Below are 5,124 nucleotides of genomic sequence, written 5' to 3' on the forward strand. Positions count from 1 at the left end.
CCACCTCTGGCATATGGAGCCAGCACCCTACTCCTTTGAGCTAAAGGCACCACCCCCTCTTAATTAATTTTTTAAAATGTTATTAACTTTGCTGGGTGTGGTGATTCATGCCTGTAATCCTAGCACTGTGGGAGGCTGAGATGGATGGATTGTTTGAACTCAGGAGTTTCAGACCAACCTAAGTAAGAGCAAAACACTGTCTAAAAATAGCTAAAAGACAATTCAAGGTTTGGCTCTGTGTAGCTCAGCAGCTAGGCATATATACCAGGGCTGGCAGGTTTGAACCTGTCCCAGACCTGCCAAACAACAATGACAACTACAACAACAACAAAAAATAGCCAGGCATTGTGGAGGGCACCTGTAATCCCAGCTACCTAGGAGGCTGAGGCAAGAGGATCATTTGAGCCCAAGAGTTTGAGGTTGCTAGGTGGTATGACACCATGGCTCTGTACCAAGGGCAACAAAGTGAGTCTTTGTCTCAAAAACAAAAAGACATTAATTTTGCTAATCTGATGGGTTTGAAATATTATCCATCAGATTGAATTGTAGTCGGAACAAGTGTTGTCTCCTTCACTTCATGTCACCTTTAATTTTCCCAATTAGTGGTAAAATTTGCCATCTTTTCGTATGTTTATTGGCTCTTTCGTGTTTCATCCTGTGTCAATTGTCTGTTCATATTCTTTTTTGATATCTCATAACTTAGATACTACCATTTTCAAATTGAGTTATCTTTTTTTTTTTTTGAGACGGAGTCTCACTATGTCGCTCTTGGTAGAGTGCTGTGGTGTCACAGCTCATGGCACCTCAAACTCTCGGATTTAAATGATTCTCTTGCCTCAGCCTCCTAAGTAGCTGGTGGGACTACAGGTGTCTTCCACAATGCTCAGCTATTTTCTTTGTTGTTGTTGTTGTTGTTGTCATTGTTGTTTGGCAGGCCTCAGTTGGGTTCAAATCCACCAGCCCTGGTGTATGTGGCTGGCACCCTAGTCACTGAGCTACAAGAACCAAACCTTGAATTCTCTTTTTTGATTGATAAGAACTCTTTATATATACTAGGTATTAATTATTTGCTACTATATTTATGGTAATTTTTTCTCTCAGTTCATGCTTTTTTTATTTTTTGACACAGAGTCTCACTTTGTCATCCACCCCTCCACACCCCCCATAGAGTGCCATGGCCTCATAGTTCACAGCAACCTCAGACTCTTGAGCTCAAGGGTTTTATTGCCTCAGCCTCCCAAGTAGCTGAGACTACAGGCACCACCACATTGCCTGGCTACTTTTAAAGATGAGATCTCCCTCTAGCTCAGGCTGGTCTCAAACTCATGAGCTCAGGTGATCCACCTGCCTTGGCCTCCCAGAGTGCTGGTATTACAGGTGTGAGCCACCCGGCCCAGACTAGTCTTGAGCTCTTGAACTCCTGGGCTCAAAGAATCCTCTTTGGCCTTTGCCTCCTGAATAGCTGGGACTACAGGCATGTGCCAATCACACCTGGCTTCTTGTTCTCTAGTGCTCAACTTTTGTATAAAAAACATGCATAATTTTTATAAAAGCATTAACATTTGTATTTCCTATTTAGTTAGGGATATGAATTGAGAATCTGGAGAATGAGAAAAAAAGGAATAGCAGAAAAATATTTTCAATTTGCCTGAGGGGTGGATGGGATTAATCAAGTGAAGTTGGGCAAGTAGATTCAAACTAGTTGGTGTCCCTTATTTCCAGCTGATGTAGGGATGGAGTAAATTTCCCAGTAAGTGGCAGACCACAACACTTCATGAAAACCTACATACTACGTGCTCATAATTCCAGTTAAAGAACTCAATGGAAGAAATTTTGCTGAGTCCTCTCTGTTTCAGGGAAAGCTGTATAGGGATTTCACCAGAAAGCGTAGAAGGGTGGGACTTAAGAAACTTCAGGGTGGACTTGGTTATGTTGTTGAATTACATTTCAGAGTTTGGCCCTCAGACTAGCAGGTAAAATGTAGTGCTATACATTTTAGGTAAAAGTTAGTAAAGGAGTATAAGGATGGTACATAAGTAGCTTCCTGGTGGCATTGGATACATTGGTGATTCACATTTCAGAGTCTGGCCCTCAGACTTGCAAGTTCAATGTGACTGGATACATTTTAGGTAAATTGAAACATTATATACACACAACTCTTAAGTGTAAAGATTAATGAATTTTGATAAATAAAATACATTCATGTAACCAGCACCCAGATTCCAAAATGTAACATGATCAGTTCCCCAGAAGCCCTCCTCATGTGCTCTCCCAGCCACTATTCATCTCAAAGATAACCAATCTACCGATTTCTAAGACCAAAGGTTAATTTTTTACCTCTTTTAGAACTTTTATCGCTTCTCAGCCTTTTGACTAAGATTAAGTGTGTAGAACTTTATATAAATCGAATCATACAGTATGTCTGGTTTCTTTCACTAGACATTGTGTTTGTGAAAGATTTCATGTTGTTTCATGTAGAAATAGTTTATTCATTCTTATTTCTGTGTGTTATTCCATTGTATGCATGTCCTACACTTTATTAATTTTACTGCTAATGAGCATTTAAGTAGTTTCAAATTTGGAGCTCTTATGAGTAGGGCTGCCATAAACATTCTTCTATGAGCTGGGTGAGGTGGCTTATGCCTGTAATCCCAGCAGTCTGGGAGGCTGAGGCAGGTAGATGGCTTGAGTTCAGGAGTTCAACACTAGCCTGAGCAAGAAACAGACCCATCTCTACCAAAAAGTGAAAAAAAAATTAGCTGGGTGTTGTGCCAGGCACCTATAGTTCAAGCTACTAAGGAGCTGAGGCAAGAGGATTGCTCAAGCCCAAGAGTTTGAGGTTGCTATGAGCTAAGATGTCACTACACTCTACCCAGGGTGACAGACTGAGACTCTGTCTCAAAAATGAAGAAACAAAAGGTCATGAGGCAGGATCTCACCCACTGTGCACATTGTGAGGGTGTATAACACAACCCCTGGGTGAGAGGCTCGTGTACAAATGGAACTTTGCCCTGGAAGTAAGAACGATGTAACCTAAATATTGTACCCTCATATTAATTTGAATAAAGTTAAAAAATAAGTAGAAAAAATCAAACAATCCTCCCAAACAATAACAACAACAACAACATCAACAAAATCCACTCTTCTATGAACATATGTATGCATTTCTCCTGGAATTGCTGGCCCATAGAATGCTCTAATAGTTATTGTCAGTTTTACAAAGTGATTGTAGAATTTTATGTTTCTCTGGTAAATGTGTTCCACATCTTTGCCAACACCTGGTATGTCAATCTTTCTCATTTTAACCATACTGGTAGGTGTGTAGTGGTATTGCATTATGATTTTAATTTTCATTTTCACAATGACTTAATTTAGTTGAACAAATATTCATATGTTTATTGGACATTTGTTTTTCTTTTACAAGTTTATTGGCCATTTGGATGTCTTCTTTTATGAAACACTAAATTTAAATCATTTTTATTGGATTATTTGCTTTTCTGTGATTTGTAGAACTTCATTATGAATTCTGGATGCAAATCCTTTGTTGGATATATGTATTTCAATTATCTCTTTGTCTTCCCTATTCACGCTCTTAACAGTAGCTTTTGATGCACAACAATTCTTTATTTTATTTTATTTTTTTTAATTAGAGGAAAGCATTAATATTGTCCCCCACTACTACAAATTAGATAGTCAAATTTCCCATATTTGTAGAAATCACAGGGGTCACCACATCTGCAGTGCAATTGATAAGCTTCATCTTTGAAAAACCATCATTGTAATCACAGTATCTCCCCTACCACATAAGATAGTTCTTTATTTTCATAAGCTTCATATTTCATAAGCTTGGGAAAACTACCTTTGTAATCACAGTATCTCCCCTGCCACATAAGATAGTTCTTCATCTTGGAAAACCACCTTTGTAATCACAGTATCTCCCCTACCACATAAGATAGTTCTTTATTTTAATTGAGTCCAATTTATCAATGATTTCCTTTTATGGTTAGTACTTTTTGTGTCCAAAGATTAAAAAATCTTTGCCAACATTGAGATAATATTTTAAGGTATTAGATATTTTTCCTCCCTATATTTTACCCTTTCACCTTCTTCCTTTTGGGCAGATACCAGGTTCATTTCTTCTCAGAGGTCCTAGGAAGTATGTGTCCCAGTTTGAAATCAAATAAGCTTACAAGATATTTAAGCTTGCTTTTTAAAAAACCCATGCACATGAAGGAGCTTTGTGTTTGTAGTAGAATGGGACTCCCATAATATCTTAAAGAAATGTCTCTTGGATTTGGGGGTAAAAGTGGGAGAAGCCAGAGAGTACCTAGGCCTTGTTTCCTGCAGCTTCCTGGTAAGGAAGGAGTATCTCTGAGACAGGAGTGCAAGGCCTAAGGTTATGAATATTTTATAAGAGATTTCTTTATCCCAGTTTTGGTAAAGAAGCCACAGAAAGCCTACCATCTAAAGATGCCAAGTGAACAATATCCCTCAGTGATAACCTGTGGAGACAAACGAAGCCTCCTTAAAATTTTCCCAAAGTTTGGCACTGCATCAGACCCCAGAACTGGTTAGGGAGGTCTCAACAATGTAACTAAGATTGACTTCCCATTCTGGCCCCAACAGAAGCAGCTGCATCTACTTCTTTATTTAGCAGTTCTGGGTGTTTGAGACTGAATTGAGGGGGAAAAAATACTATTTAAATATGTAGGCACAGAATAAGGATGGAAATTAATTAATATGAACTGCAGGTGAAAGTATAATCCTCTTAATAAATTCCAGTTTTAGCAAGCATAGCTTCCTAAATGATCTAGGATTAAAATGATGACATTGTTTAAAATAGAAGTTGTTTTTTTCCTTTTCCCTGAATTGTATTCCTTTTCTTGATCCTCTTAGGAGTTCACCAAACTTTTCTTCCTTCTGTATTTTTCCTTTCCATTAAAATAAAATGAACTGTGTTGCTTTCTTTAGATGTAAAAAAAAATCTCTTAATTTCCATAATAAAAAATTTTTAAATACTCTTAATTTATTTTTAAAAATGGTTAAAATAAAGTTGTATTTTATGCACACAAAAGAATATTTGTAACTTATATTTAAGTTATATAGATTGATAATAAACACTCA

General features: G+C 37.6%; 1 non-coding gene across 1 annotated transcript; it reads right to left on the bottom strand.

Annotated features, from left to right (window-relative positions):
- Positions 1-3,647: 3,647 nt before the first annotated feature.
- LOC111722456 lies at positions 3,648-3,811 on the bottom strand. The gene has a single exon (XR_002771250.1). It is a non-coding gene; the product is annotated as a U1 spliceosomal RNA (small nuclear RNA).
- Between the last annotated feature and the right edge of the window lie 1,313 nt (positions 3,812-5,124).

Source organism: Otolemur garnettii, unplaced genomic scaffold (assembly GCF_000181295.1).
Source record: "Otolemur garnettii isolate 467f Iridium unplaced genomic scaffold, OtoGar3 scaffold00256, whole genome shotgun sequence".
In the NCBI taxonomy this organism is placed as follows: domain Eukaryota; kingdom Metazoa; phylum Chordata; class Mammalia; order Primates; family Galagidae; genus Otolemur; species Otolemur garnettii.